Source organism: Lactuca serriola, chromosome 3 (assembly GCF_051521515.1).
Source record: "Lactuca serriola cultivar US96UC23 chromosome 3, Lser_US96UC23_V15, whole genome shotgun sequence".
NCBI lineage: Eukaryota > Viridiplantae > Streptophyta > Magnoliopsida > Asterales > Asteraceae > Lactuca > Lactuca serriola.
The window spans coordinates 60,956,610-60,973,397 of record NC_136410.1 but is presented as its reverse complement, the minus strand read 5'-3'; the positions used below and the strand labels follow the sequence as shown (position 1 = coordinate 60,973,397).

The following is a 16,788-nucleotide window of genomic DNA, read 5'->3' as shown; positions in this document are numbered from 1 at the left end:
ACCGCTTGCTGAAGCTTAATGTGAACTTCCCCGAGGAGCTAGCAATAGATATTATTTTGCACTCCTTGCCTTCATGTTATGATCAATTCCGCATGACATACCATATGAATAAGGAAGAGGTCACTCTCAGCAAACTTCAAGGACTCTTAAAGACTGCAGAAAGTGGTCTTAAGGGTAAGGCAGTTGTTACTACTCCTACTCCTACCAACTCCGCCCCTGTCTTGGCAATCGGGAAAGGACGAGGGAAGAAGAGAAAGAGTTCTTCACCCTTGATGGCTCTTCTTCAAGTGGAACCAAGAAAGGTTTCATCACTCCTTCTTCTGACCCAAAAGAGGCTGAATGCTTCTATTGCCATGAAAAGGCACATTGGAAGCGGAACTGCCCAAAGTACCAACAAGATGTGAAGGATGGAAAAGTTAAACCCAACCATGCAGGTATTTACACTATCTTATCTAATAACTCACCCCATTCTAACTCATGGGTCCTTGATACCGGTTGTGGTATTCATATATGTTCTGATTTGTAGGGACTAAGAAGAAGTGAGAATGTGGAGCAAGGAAGGATAAACTTGATCATGGGAAACAGAAAAGCTTCACCTATCACCAAGATTGGACTTTATACTTTATCGCTACACTACAAGAAAAAAGGCCTTTAATGACACGCAATTTATGACGCGCACGAATCTACGATACGTAAAAGCACGTGACATAAAAATAATGTCATCTATCGAAAATTTTGAAGGATTTAGGGCGCGCATTTTTGCGTGACCTACAATTTGTGTTAGAAAAAAAATAAAAATAAAAACACGGAGGGCACCCATCGTAATAGGCATGTCGTGTAAGTATGTCTCTTTATAATTCTTGAACGCGCCTCCAGACTATTTATTTTATCAAAAATTGAAGGGATCATTCTAGGGTTCTTTTCAAGATGGAAGTGCGCTGCAATGCACACCTCATCTATCAACAATCTCGACTCATCTCTTTTCGCCGGTGAGCTTGGGCTAACCTTACCTCGACGGAGACCGCCACAGATGCTCAAGTTTACAAGCCCTAGGTCTAGTTTAACGACCATCAGATCTTCTTTGTGATCTGTATCGCACAACAAGCCTCCCTCTCAATAACATCGTCTTCCTTGTGTTGATCAGAAGACGTAGGGCTTGAATTCTCTAACACACACAAACACCCTTTCTGTGTACTTTCTCTTTCCTTAATTCTCAGCCCTGATTTCGACTCGGAATCCTACATCGCCAATCTATTAACCTGTTTCCCCTTTGAAACCCTAAGATCGGAGCTGCTGTCTCATCTACCCTCTCAATAACATCGTCTTCCTTGTGTTGATCAGAAGACACAAGCTTGAATTCTCTCACACACACAAACACACTTTCTGTGTACTTTCTTTTTCCTCAATTCTCAGCCCTGATTTCGACTCGAAATCCTACATCTCCAATCCATGAACCTGTGTACCCTTTGAAACCTTAAGATCAGAGCTACTGTCTCATCTTTCATCCCTTAAACATGAACTAGTAGAGCGAGTTAACCGAGATTATGCTGACTTCGTGAATCTCAGCACCAAACTTGTAGATGTTGATGTTGCTGTTTTGCGTATGAGGGCACCACTCATTAAGATCCGTGAGGAAATATAAGGTACTAATATTTTGTATCGATGATGTTTTTTTTGTGTTTTTTCTTCTTTAATTAAAAGGGCGCACTTCATGGATTGTTTATTTGCAAGCATTGTTGGTTTAGTTTTGTTGAGATCTATTCTGAATTGTCCTGATTGTAACTATTCTGTGTGTGTTGAAATTCTTGATGTTATTCTCGGCTAAGCAGGTGTAAGTTAGGATTATGAAATTAATATAATTACGTTGAAGGTCAATGAGAACTTGGTCTAACATAGTCCTAAAAGCCTACCACGTTCTTAGCAAGAGCAAACTAAAATATTGTTATGATCGGTTTGAAAGGATAATTTGCAGAGTTCACTTGAAGAATGTGAGCATATACACATGGTACTGTGAAGTAGGGTAAATCTACATTAAGGAAAGCTTTCATCATTAAGGAATTATCTAGAACTCTAAAATGTCAAGTACTTAGCTAAAGTTAATGTGAGCATATACACACACACACACACTTATCGCTAAAAAAGATGGTGTTGTTGGTCGAATGTGAATTCTGGTTCATTATATATGTTTAACTTCTTCCATTTCAAAGACACATAGTAGTTATAATTTGGTTTTGCAGGTATTCCAAGGAATTTTGCAATGCAATTGTGGCAAAATGCCTTACAGGGAGGCCAAAAACGGTGGAGAAGGCACAAATGGTGTTTATGCTTTGGGTGGAATTGCAGCAGCTGTTTGTGGTCCATGTTGTAGAGTAATTCAAATTCCTCCTGTTGTTGACTGCTTGCAGCCTGTTGTCAACATAGTTCCATTAAAGGTACTTAAAAAAAACTGTACTCTTTATTTATTTCATTTTTTTGTATATGTGTGGGGGTATGGGCTGCATTTTCGAGGGGCATTTTTGGTATAAAAGCAAATAAATGGATATACTTCAAGGAGGATCATTAGTGAAACATATTCTCTTCACAAGACAGGGTGTTATTGGACATGTTTTTTCAATTTTTTTTTTCAAATTTAATTTTTACAAGAATTGTTTTTGTTAACTCATGGTGTTGATATTTAATCATACACAAGTCAAATTGTGGTGATGGCTATGGTGGCTCTAGCCATTGGAGCTGACACAATCTCTTCTAAACCACGAAGAGAAGCAATCATAGAAAGCCTTCTACATTTCCCAAGTATGATCCATTTCCATTTCCATATTTCTAAAAAACAGGGTTAAATTCAACAAATACCAACATATACTCTAATTGATTAAAAAAATCAATATTTTCTTAAAGGCAAAGTGAAGGAAGTGTTGAAACTTTATGAAGAGATGAAAGATCTTGCAAAGTCTTTGATCTCAGAGATATCACTTCTCATGTTTGGAATAGTACACACCAGATGGGCGACCCATTGAGAACCATCTCCAAGGAATAGTCATCCTCAATCATCTGGTGCTGGAAATGATTTCTTGGTTGTTCACAATGGAGTTATTACCAATTATGAGGTCGGTTTCCAATTTTGTATAAAGTTCCAATTTTGTATGAATTATTGCATATTGTTTCCACTTCTGCATGTATATATTCTTTCCTTTCTTTCATAGATACATCAATTTCTTTATCATTTCTTTGTTTTATTTGTTGTAGTTACTTTTTTTTGGGAAAATGGTGTTGTATCTTCTTAACATACTGCAGGTGTTAAAGAAATCTTTTCTTCGACACGGGTTTACTTTTGAATCTGACACAGATACTGAAGTGATCCCAAAGCTTGCAAAATTTGTTTTTGACAAAGCAAATGAAGAAGGTACTCGGAGTCTTTAAAGATACATATTTTCTCACATAATTCATTATTCTTTTAGACTTTAATGTTATGCCTGCCATCCTTATTTCCATAGTGGTGTAGCACTAAAAGACAACATCCTTTTACAAGTTTAGAACAAGATATATGATGAGATTTCAGACAGTTTATGTAGACTTGTTATTAGTTAAATGGAAAATACCAAAACTACCCTTATGAACCAACGTAATATAGAATTGAATGAATCTTTTACTCCTGTAGGTGAACAAAATGTCACGTTTAGTGAAGTTGTACTCGAGGTTATGCGGCTTCTTGAAGGAGCCTATGCACTTATTTTCAAAAGCAGACATTATCCAAATGAATTGGTTGCTTGCAAACGTGGTAGTCCACTTCTTCTTGGTGTGAAAGTAGGTTATGATTGTTATTTCCTATTTGTCAATAATATTATAATATTAATTGATTTCATTTATCACTTTCTTTTAAACTGGTATTGAGATATGAAATTCTTTTGCAGGAATTTGTTGAACAACAAAACAAAGGAACATCATATAATGATTTGAAGTTTATTTCTACAAATGGTCACCCAAAAGAACTTTTTTTATCTAGTGACCCTCATGCCCTTGTTGAACACACGAAAAAGGTCTTGGTGATTGAGGATAGTGAAGTTGTTCATATTAAGGTGCATACCCTGCATTCATTCATCATATGCTAGTTCTTATTCTAAATTGCTTTGTTCATTTTATAATTTCTTTTTAGTGTATTGTTTCATGTTTTCAAAAACCCTTTACACCTTTTTTCTATTTCATGCTTGCCTACTTAAAATATTGTAATACTACACATTGATGTGCTAAAAAGTTTCCAAATCTATTTTAGTTTCCATATTTTAGGAGGTTTAGTTTGTCTGTATATTTTAATTTCCATATTTTAAAGATGGGTTAATGATTTTTAAGGTACTTAACTATCCAAAATGTTCACTTTAGTCCCTCACAAGTTCTTTTTATTGTTAAAGTCTCTCAACTTAGGTTTTCAGTTGCATTCATATCAACATTTTGTTTGTTGGTTACCTAAAAACAACATTAACCTTTTATAGATTTAGTTTCATATTATATTTGAAACTCTTGCTATTTCATTCAATCTAAGTTTTTTTCTTTTCTATTTGTTGTTTGTTTCAGGATGGAGGAGTGACTATTCTCAAGTTTGAGCAAGGCAAGGGCAAAGACGTAAAAAGCATTTCAAGACCAGCTTCTGTCCAAAGGTCACTGTCTATTCTTGAGATGGAGGTAGAGCAAATAAACAAGGGCAAATATGAACATTACATGCAGAAAGAGATTCATGAGCAGCCGGAATCTTTAACAGCCACCATGAGGGGCCGCCTTATACGTAGTGGTTCCAGCAAGTGGAAAAGTGTTTTGTTGGGTAGATTGAAGGATCATTTGAAAACTATTAGGAGGAGTAGAAGAATTGTTTTTATTGGATGTGGAACTAGCTATAATGCTACTTTCGCTGCTAGACCTATATTGGAAGAACTTTCAGGTAAGTTATTGTTAATAACTTGATTTATCATCAAATATAATATGAAAAATGTTCAGTTAGCAATTACATGTTTAAATACTCAAGGGCATTTAATATACTTCATGTATTGACAGGTATACCTGTGACAATGGAGATTGCAAGTGATTTATTAGATAGACAGGCACCTGTGTATAGAGATGATACAATAATCTTTGTTAGTCAATCTGCTGAAACAACTGATACCTTAAATCCCCTTGACTATGCATTAGGGAATGGTGCTTTATGTGTTGGAATTACAAACACTGTTGGTAGTGCTATAGCCCGAAACACACATTGTGGTGTTCATATTAATGTTAGTAGTGAGATTGGTGTCACAAGTACCAAGGTACGTAGATTTCTTTCAGAAAATATCCCCAAAATACCCTCTCTTGCAAAAATATGCTCACTCTCTGTTCTATATCCATATCTTTGCTTTTGTCCCAAAAATACCCCCGTGCCACACTTCCCTTTCAAGTCTTAAAAGTTAAAACTGTGTGGTGATGGGGCGTTGTTTCCGAGGGGTATTTTTGTCAGAAAAAAAGAGATTGGCGTCACTATCCAAAGTGAATTTGAAGAATTATGCTCAATAATACCTCGTCTTGAAAAAATATGCCCACTAATGACTTTATTTGAAATATATCCTTATCTTTGCTTTTGTTCCAAAAATGCCTCTTCCAAGCTTGTTTGAGGGGTATTTTTGTCATAAAAACAAAGAGATTGGTGTGAAAAATATGAAATACCAACATAGGCAAAAATCCTTTCAGAAGTAAAAGACTAAAAGTGAAGAAAATATGTGTGATGAAACCCTCATTTGCAATGGTATGCTCACTAATGACCCTCTCTGAAATATGTCCCCATTTTTGCTTTTATGCCTAAAATGCCCCTCCAAAATCCCCATACCCTCACTTCATTTCCAATTGCTCCCACCCAATTGAACTCTATGTGTTGGTGTTTCCGAGGGGTATTTTTGGCACCTAAGCAAATAAATGGATATACTTCAGGGAGGATCATTAATGAAAACATATTCTCTTCACAAGACAGGGTGTTATTGAATGTGTTTTTTCATTTTTTTTCAAATTTATTTTTTACAAGACTTATCATTTGGTTAACTTATGGTGTTGATATTTAGGCATATACAAGTCAAATAGTGGTGATGGCTATGGTGGCTCTAGCAATTGGAGCTGACACAATCTCTTCTAAACCACGAAGAGAAGCAATCAAGAAAGCCTTATACATTTGCCAAGTATGATCCATTTCCATTTCCATATACAGCAACAAGGTTAACATACTCTAATTAAAAAAAAATTAAGGCAAAGTGAAGGAAGTGTTGAAACTTGATGAAGAGACAGAAGGGTAAGTTTGTCGGCTACTCACATTCAATATGTTTTGGTTTATTAACAACTGAAGGCTGGTTTCTAAGATTGATGATTATCGAGGATAGAGTTACAGACTCGTAAAAGTGATAATGGATGGTAAATTCAGAGTCATCTATTCAATGTTCATCTACAGGGAAAAGTAACTCCTTTCAATGTGTTACCTTTTTCTGATTGATTATGTTCATGTATAGGTCCTGTAGTAGCTGAAGCTATGTTTGTAAACCGTGAGGAGATTCCAGACTATCCAAAATATAGGGACCCTGTGAGTTGCTTTAATAAGTAATACATATTTTCAACTTGGAGGGGTTTAGAAATTAGCATTACCATAAGGTCTTTGATATGTCAATTTAGGTTCATGATTTTGTGGGCCAGCTTTAATTGAAAAGTTCAATGATGAGATTGAACTTAGGGCATTGAAGGAGCAGGTGTTTGCGATTGCTTGCTCACATGTTGGAGGACATAAGTACGCAGAATATATAGTTCAGTTGAAGATGGAAAAGTGTCTGGACATCGGTAAAACAATCCATAATCAAGACCACAGTCCAAAAATACCCTCCCTCCAAATATCATCTAAAACCTAGTGGGATGGATCTCACCCCCAAGTATGAGACTCTACCTACAATAATCGGGACCATAGTCCAAAAATACCCTCCCTCCAATCCTTAGACTATAAAACCTGACTTACATGTTTTTACAGGGATGAAGAGAAGAAGATGGGTACAATTGTGAAGGAAGATTTTTGTGGTCCGGATAGATCTAACACCATGGTAATCAAGAGACCGATAGTATTACATTTATGAGTTTCTCAAGGTAACTTTTTCATTCAATATCCCCCCCTGCTCCTTAATCTATTCTCGTTGTTGTCAACATTGCCGTACCCACTGTATGCTTGTATTGACAATGCAAAACACAATCACCTCTATCAAACTCAATTTTACTTCTTCACTTCTCTGATTGCTTGATACCACAATAAATTCATCATCTTCTTGTTTTTTTCCTTAATTATAATTTTTTTTTCATGTAATCGGCGTTGAGGAGAAGCTGTGATTAATGATGTCTTCGATTGATCTGGAATCTATCTCGGAGGCAACATCAGGAGCTATTGGAACTGTTTTGAGCACAACCATCTTGTACCCTCCTGACACCTGTAAAGCTAAGTATCAGGCCGAGGTTCGCTCTCATGTCCGAAAGAAATACAAGTACTTTTCGTTCTTCAACTTCCCTAAACTCATCTATTTTGAGTGATCTGATTCTTGTTATGCTGTTGAACTTGATTCATTGATTTTTATATGGTACCAGACTAAAAACCGGGTCGATATCCGGGATCTATATACCGAGAAGATATTCTTCAAGGATCAAGTCAGATCCCACTTCATTAATTATTCCTTTTTCTACACAGAAATTTCTACATTTTTGTTCCGGCAACAATGGCGACTGATATCTGGACATCCACACACTAGTAAGATTCACTAACCTCGTTATATTCATCTAATTGTGTCTAGTGTTGGGGTTCTTTGAGTTAAATATTTTGTTTAGTCGTAGCATTACTGCTCCGATTTGATTGATTTCTTACTCGCTACATGGACTTGATTCATTGAGCTGATGTTTCTGGTTGTGGTTTTGGTTGGCATTTTTACATCCGGTGGTCTTGTTAAAGACAAGGTAAAAAGTAAAACTAATTAGTAACGATTTTTTAAATAAAAAATCGTATTATATCTAGGGATTTGACATCATGGAAGGTAAAAAAAATATAAACTTCCAACTGTTTCATTCATCATTTTCAAATCTCTGAAGTTTATAGGTTCCCTTATGTATTTATCAAGTATTTGATTGTAATGAACTGAATTTATTTCTTTATTTATTTTTGCACTTATGTTGATATGTACATGTGTTTACAGGGTTGATGATGAAAGCGAATAGCTTTGGAGTTAGAAGAGGAAAAGAAAGCTCAAGCTGAAAGAGATAAGATGCTGCAAATGCAAGTGTTGCATTCTTCATTCCAATTGTTAGTATGAAACACGGAGTAGATTCGATGAATGCAAATTTATATATTGTAAGAAATAGAATTATATGACATTAAATTTTATGCAATGGATTGTATTTTTTGTATATGGTATTTTATTTCTATTATGAGAAATTAAATACAAATTTACTTTGAAAATTAGTAAATCTATAAATAATGTTTTTTTAAACATTTAAAATTATGATACGCAAAAATGTGTGTCATCTTCATTTATGACATGGCATTTCTTGACAGGGGATTTCTTGATACGCATTGCGTATCATTAACACGCGCGTCGTAAAGTTACGACACGCGAATGCGTGTCGTCTTCCTTTATGACAGGGCCTTCCTTGATACGCATTGCTTGTCGTAAACGTGCGTCATAATTGCGCGTCGTCTATAGACGACGCACAAAAGCGCGTCGTCTCTCTTTATGACAGGGCCTTCCTTGACGCGCATTTGCGCGTCGTCTGAGCATTTTACGACGCGCAATGATCAGCGTAAAAGGCTGTTTTTCTAGTAGTGCTAAGTAGTGGGTTTAGTTTAGATTTGAATAAATGCTGTTATTCTCCAGAAATGGAATGAAATATTATTTTCTTTCATGCATTGTATAAACAAGGTTTCACCTTTTCATTTGATAATGAAGTTGGTTCGATTAATGCTTTCTTTAATAATGTTCTTTATTTTAAAGTAGTACCTTGTGATGGCGTGTATGAAACTGTATCTGTGGTTGATAACTTAGGAAATAATGTATTGTGTGTTGATTCTATTAATAATAATAACTTGGATAAAGCATCACTATGGCATTGTCATCTTGGACCTATAAGCAAGAAACGCATAGGCCAACTCCAAAAGGATGGAGTCTTGGAGTCATTTGACCTAAATTCTGATGATAGTTGCGAATCATGCTTACTTGGAAAAATGACAAAGTCACCCTTCACAGGTTCTTGTGAGAGAGGTGAAGGTTTGTTGGACCTTGTACACACGGATGTGTGTGGACCATTCAAACATGCCACAAGGGATACTAATGGTTATTATTTGACTTTTACTGATGATTACAGTAGATATGGATATGTCTATTTAATCAAGCAGAAGTCAGAGACTTTCGAAAGGTTTAAAAAGGAATTTAAACATGAAGTCTAGAATCAATTGGGCAGGAACATTAAGATGCTTTGATCCGATCGAGGTGGTGAGTATCTTAGTTCAGAGTTCCTCAACTATCTTAGGGAATGTGGGATTGTCTCACAATTGACACCTTCCAGGACACCGCAGTTGAATGGTGTGGCTGAGAGGCGTAATGGAACCTTGTTGGATATGGTTCGTTCCATGATGAGTCGAGCTTCGCTACCAATCTCATTCTGGGGGTATGCCTTAAAGACTGCCGCCCATATTCTTAATCTAGTCCCTACAAAGAAAGTTGCCAGAAGTTCTCACGAGATGTGGACTGGTAAAGTACCTAAACTAGACCACATCAAGATTTGGAGTTGTGAGGATTTTTTGGGGTGCGAGTCTGGTGATAAGCTAGAACCCCGAAGCGAGAGGTGTATTTTCATCGGCTACCCACAAAGATCCTTTGGTTAGCTCTTCTACAGACCTAGTGATAATGTGGTCTTTATAGCAAGAAGAGGAGTCTTTCGAGAGAGAGAATTTATAAGCCAAGGAGACAGTGGGAGGCAAATTCACCTTGAAGAACTTCAAGAGTCAAGTGGTGAAGGAACTTCAAACCCTAGCCCTCAACTTGAGGAGGAAACTCCTGTTGAGCCAATTGACGAGTCTGTACCTCTGAGGCATTCCACGAGAGTTAGGAATGCACCTGAGCATTACTATCGTTTCCATAATACTGCGGAAGGTGAGACACTTATTAGTGATGAGACACTAGTAGGTCTGGATGAACCTAACAGCTACACGGAAGCCATGGCAGACCTTGAGTCTGCTAAATGGAAAGAGGCTATGGATAGCGAGATACAATCCATGTATGACAATCAAGTTTGGAACTTGGTTGAGAATGTACCAGGTCGTAAGAATAGAGGCTGCAAATGGATCTTCAAGAAGAAGACCGACATGGATTGTAATGTACACACTTATAAGGCTCGACTGGTTGCAAAGGGCTTCTCTCAAACTCCTGGAGTGGATTATGATGAGACCTTTTCTCCAGTAGCCAAGATTAAGTCTATTAGGGTTATGTTAGCCATAGTTGCATTTAATGACTATGAAATTTGGCAAATGGATGTCAAAACCGCTTTCCTTAATGGAAAGTTGACTGAAGATGTTTACATGAGTCAGCCAGAAGGTTTTGTCAGCAACGAGTACCCTAATAGAGTGTGTAAGCTTGAGAAATCCATTTATGGATTAAAGCAAGCACCTCGCAGATGGAATCTTTGCTTTGATGAAAAGGTCAAGGAATTTGGCTTTTCTAGGAGTGAAGATGAATCTTGTGTTTATGTCAAGGCTAGTGGGAGTATAGTTAGCTTTTTGGTATTGTATGTGGATGACATACTACTCATAGGAAATGACATCCCAACTCTGCAGGAAGTTAAGTCCTGTCTTGGGAAGTGTTTCTCTATGAAGGACCTAGGAGAAGCTGCCTATATTCTAGGGATAAGGATTTTGAGAAACCGGAGTAAAAGACTAGTTAGACTTAGTCAAAGTACCTACTTGGACAAGGTGTTGAATAGATTCAGCATGTAGAACTCCAAGAAAGGAGAGTTACCCATCCAAAGTAACGCCAGATTGAGTATGACACAAGGCCCAAGTACCGAGGCTGAGATAGCAGAAATGAGTCAAGTACCTTATGCTTCAGCAGTAGGCTCGATCATGTATGCTATGACGTGTACTCGACCTGATGTAGCCTTTTCCTTGAGCATGGTTAGCAGGTATCAGGGGAATCCTGGCAAGGCACACTGGACTGCGGTAAAGAATATCCTCAAGTACCTACGGAGGACTAAGGACTGGGTCCTTACCCTCTGCGGGAGTGATGACTTGAGAGTTGTAGGGTATAGTGATGCTAGCTTCCAGACTGATAGGGATAATTTCTGCTCTCAGTCGGGCTGGGTCTTTACCTTAAACGGAGGAGCAATCACTTGGAAGAGTTCCAAGCAGGAGACAGTGGCTGATTCCACTTGTGAATCAGAGTATATAGCAGCGAGCAAGGCAGCAAAGGAGGCAATATGGCTAAAGAACTTCATTGGAGACCTTGGAGTTGTACCAGCTATAAATGAGCCCATGGAAATTTTCTGTGATAGTGAAAGTGTTGTTGCCTTAGCCAAGGAACCAAGGGATCACGAAGATCCAGACACATCGACAGAAAATATCATTTTATCAGACATCTCATAGAAGAAGGAATCCTCGTGGCAAAGAGGGTATCATCGGATGAGAACCCAGCAGATCCCCTCACGAAGGGACTGAGTAGGGTTAAGCATCTCCAACATGCTCGGAGCATAGGGCTGAAGGATGATATAAGTTTTAGCAGTTAGATAAATTCTGAAATTTGTAAAGTGTAATTGACATTTGATGATGAATAAAAGTTGTGTTTATTTATGAGTAAAGTGTTACTATCTTTTGTCAAATGTTTACTATAATTTCTTTTGCATGTTTTGACTTCCAGAATAGTATGTTGTGGTTTCACATATTATTCAAACTTTCCACAGTCAGTCATATGTTGGAAGTAAATATGAAGTAAGACTGTCATGAAGTTGGTTGTAGGTGTCAGGATATAAGACAACACTTCATGAGTGCACATAAGTTCTGAGTATTGGAATCAACCCACACTCACTGGAATCACTTCATGGAATTTTATCTCGAGTGATCGTGAGACGGTAATATCATATAAGTCTTCAAACCTAGAGATATGATTTGTTGCCTATGAATTGATTATGCATTGATTGTACGAAAACGCATTGGTAACTCGATGTTATAAAACGTGCTTTTGTGTATAATTCAACTAGTAGTAGAACAAACATATGAGTCGAAGTTTATCTATTCCTTCTTGGATTAGAAGCTGATATCTGGGCCCCTCGATGATTTTGTTTTGACCTATGTACCGGGCCCGGTCAGAACTAAGTTGATGTGTTCAATTAAGTTCTTTGTCAAACAAATCGGATATCGGGAAACAAACTGCTAGACAATAAGTAAGACTTTGTTCCATGTAATTGTCCGGCTGATATCTAGAACAGAGGATTATATGATCACTTATCTTAAATGGCGTATCAACATCTTCTCAGTTTCGAGAGACCTTGAAAGAGCTATGATGGCCGATCGGTTCCTAAAGTATTGCAGTTATAGTTATTAGACTTATCCAAGTGGGAGACTATTGGATAAGGTGTCTAAGTCCATAACTATTTCTGGTAATACTTGACCCGACCCGGCATGGTCCATTTGGGTTGCATGTCACCATGCAATTGGATAAACTAAATGAGAGAAATAACACATATGGTTTATTAATATATTATAAGTTCTAATATATTAATAATATTATTTAATTAGTTTTGATCAAGAATTAATTTAGAATTAATTAAGTGATCAAAAGAATAACTAACTAAATATATGGGTAGATTATGTAAATCTTCCGTAATCTTATATAGTGGGCTAAAAGGCTCCATGAATTATCAAGTTGGGTTCCACCCATAGGATGCTCCATGGAGTTAACCCATGGATTAAGAAATGAAGAGTCATGTTACATTAAGGTTTTACCTAATGCAACACACTATATAAGGACCACGTCTCTCCCCAAAATCGGTGACACTAGAGAAACAAGAGGGCTTGGCCGATTTTTAGTGTGTTAGAGTATTCTCCCAAATTTATACTTTGCATTTGGTGTTGTGTGAAGCATTTGAGGCATCACACTTGAGGTGCTAGGCTCACAAGGTTTCAAGGAACACTTACAACAACAAGGTATGTAGTTCTATCTATTATTCAAGTTAAAATTGTTCCCCATGTATGCTAGATAGGATCATAGCCTTGGAAATCAACTTTGCATGATAATTAGACAAACATAGATTCAAGGTTATTAGGGTTGCATGTACACTTAGGAAGTGTTAGAATGCTCAAAACCCAACAATCCTTTCATATTGAATCAATGAAAGAATCATTGATTCAAATGTCTGACCTATCGCTATCACTATCATTTTTTGTCTCCACAATCACGTTCTCAAGTGGAACACTAACTGATCATTTCTTCTCAACTTTAACTATAGGCTACATCTAAAGCTCGACACTTCTTTGAGGCTGTAGATCTAGGACATGAAACTTCACGAATAAGAACTCCCTCCTGGAAAATTCTAACTTTTTAACCTTCTTTGGACCACCCTTATAAGAAACAGGAACTGAGGGATCAACAATGGTGGGCTCAACACTTTCGACAAAAGGATCTTGAGTAGATGTCTTGGTTGGAGAATTAGAAGGTTTCTTAGCTGGTTTCTTAGTTTGTTTAAGAACCCCCGTTTTCATTGGTATAATTTCTTTAACAATATCCTCCTCCACAACTTGTGACTGTTCTACTTGTTTTTTCTTCTTTGGAGCCTTAGATCCTTTCGATTTTCCTTCTACCCTTTTTGAGAAATCTTTGGTGGAATAACCCAAGTTAGAGTAGAAGAATTAATAGAAGCCAAATATTGCAACCACACTGATTTTTAGGATAGCATCAAATCCGGAATTCGAGAAACATTGGGAAGGACATTAGCATCATCTACAGAAACCCCTAGAGTAGACGTCTTTTGAAATTCTGCAGTATTAACACCTGATGGAACCACAATATGCTCCTAATTGTAGATCTCCTTTATAATTAACCCCCAAAATTGAGCACTCGACACACCAATTGCTACCTTCATGTAAGAGATTGAAATTCCAAATTCTTCCCATAGAAGTGAAGCATAATCAACACTTAGACCATAGTATAATCCCAAGATAACAGAGTATACTTCAAGCTTTCCCTTGTCAAGTCCAGAGCTTCTTCCTGTCTAACACCTTAGAACGATCCCAAACAAGAAACTCCAAACACATGGAAGACTAGACTTCTTAAAGTGGCAAATTGTTGTGAGTGTAACTTGATGTCCCATTTCGTTGAACATATGAGTAACTTGATCATTCGTAACTTCATAGAGAGTACCTGAAGTTGGTAATCTCAAAATTTAGGCAAACTGTTTCCGAGTTAGCTGGAATGTAACCATCTTGTTTGTTTTGTTGAACATCGCAGTTGAAGAAGCAAGATACAACCATTCCATTGGAATTGTAAACAACAAAGAAAGAGCAAATGATAATCCAGAGTTATTCAGAGTTTCAACAAACATCTGTAACTCCCCTAGATATGTTTCAAGAGATGGAACTAGACAAAGATTGGTGTGTTGAATCTTCATCATAGGTTGTCAAGAATCTTCTTCATTGGTTGTTGTTTGATCAACATTGCGTTGAGAAGCAGCCACTGTAGAGAATTTTGAAGAATTTTAGAAGCGATGAACAGTTAGGGTTCATAAAACTGTTAATTAAGTCAATTTCACTTGCTTTAGGAATCGAAATATAATCATGTAATGGGGAAGGTTCAACTTTGATTTTCACTTTTTCATCCTTTTTCTGAGAAGCATCAATTTTTTTGTGTGGAATTTCTTTCCACTTTCACAGCATTGGTGTAGACTCTTGAGATGAAGTACTTCCATTCTTTGAATTATTCAAGTACTTCTTGTAAGTATTTTGTATTTGCTCTTGAGAATACTTTCGTGATTAATATTGTTTTCCTTTTCCTCCAAGCCAATGATTGATGTTCTTAACATCACTTCTACCTTTTGTATATGAAGCTTTCGTCTTCTGTTTTGAATGCGGATTTGGAAATTTTATGTTTTTAGGTTTAAAAGGTTCACTCTTCCTTCATTTAACTTCTAATTTCTCAAATTTTCTTTTGAGAAATGATCTTTGTGAATTATTTGGAAAACGATTTGATAACCATCACCATTTTGTTGAAAAAAAAATTCAATTTTGATCAAAACTTCTTTCTCCATGACTTTGACCAAAACTCATTTGTCCATGATTTTGACCAAAACTCCCTTGTCCATGATTTTGAGCTTTTCTTTGTAAATTTCTTAGTAATGAATTTTTTGAAAAGTTATTTTGGACAAAGTTTTGACTCCTTTGACAATCATATTGTTTTTGAAATTGTTTATTTCGAAAATTTGTTGCATTTTATGAAAACATCATTGCTATTTTGGCGGATTTTTGTTTTGAAAAGATTTTTTTGGTGAAAAACTTTTCATTTTTCAATAGGCTTTATTTTGTGCTTTTGATTTTGAAATCCCTTCATCATAAACCAAATTTTCTACTCCGTTTTGAAAGTTTGTGTTTTCACCATTTGAGGTTTTGGATCATTAGGTAAAGAATCAACACATTTTTCTTTGTTTTTATTTTCAACAATAGATTTTTCTGTTTTCACAGCCCAAACACGTTTTGTTTTAGTTTGTTGTTGAAAATTTTTGAGTTTTTGTTACAACCATTTTCGACAATGTTATGATTCGAATAAAATCATTCTTTCCCTACACTCACATTATCTTCATTTACCAACTTGTTCAATTCAAGAGCCACATTATCACCATTTCCTTTGGTAACAAATACTTGATTTTCAAACATAACATCTTTTGAATCCTTGAACCTAGGATAAACCATTGCACTTTATTCAAGATAATATTTTCCATTGTCTTTCAACACTTTCAAGTACTCCTTTGAATATTTGAAGACCTGATCTACCATAACTCTTGGATTTGGTTTCACATTCGAAACTTCATGCTTATCACTCACATAATCCTCAACGACAACATAATCATGAGGATCACTTGTTTTGGATGTCGAAGGTTTATCATTGTTAAATTTCGACATTGAATCATTACATTCTTAGCCTTTAGCCATTAAATTAACATTAATGACAGATAATCGTGAGTAATCAACACATTCCTCTTCCTCAATTTCACTGGTAGTTTCATAATTATCTTCAATATTAGCAAAATTTTGTTGAGAACCAAGTGTTGACTTCTCAGTCATGTTCAAAATATCGACTTGTTCATTTTTGTTTAAGGTCTTATTCATAATTTTTACAAGATCATCAGCATTTAAACATTCATTAATATCTACAATACCATTTTTATAAGAATCATTTGGAATTTTATCATAATCTGATATCTGTCTTTCACATTCATATGTTATTCTGTCTATCTGCTCACTTTTAAAAGCAAGAAAAGGAAGGAGCTTTCGATGTTGTTCATTACAAATCTCAGAAGAATGATGAAGTTCAGTTAATTTTGCATACAACCTTCTAGTAGTATTACAATAGATTTTTCATTGTTTTACAAGCATAATATTGTCCATTCAAATAGAGGCTCTATCTATCAAAATATTAGGAATCCTTAAATCTAGAGTTTCTACTAAAGCCTTCTATTTCTTCTAGTTTATTCTTAGCTTCATAATAGAGGCTTTTGGACTTTTCATCTTCA

General features: G+C 36.2%; 1 pseudogene; it reads left to right on the top strand.

Annotated features, from left to right (window-relative positions):
- The first annotated feature begins 2,702 nt into the window (after positions 1-2,702).
- On the top strand, positions 2,703-14,665 carry LOC145095314 (glutamine--fructose-6-phosphate aminotransferase [isomerizing] 1-like; annotated as a pseudogene).
- The last annotated feature ends 2,123 nt before the right edge of the window (positions 14,666-16,788 follow it).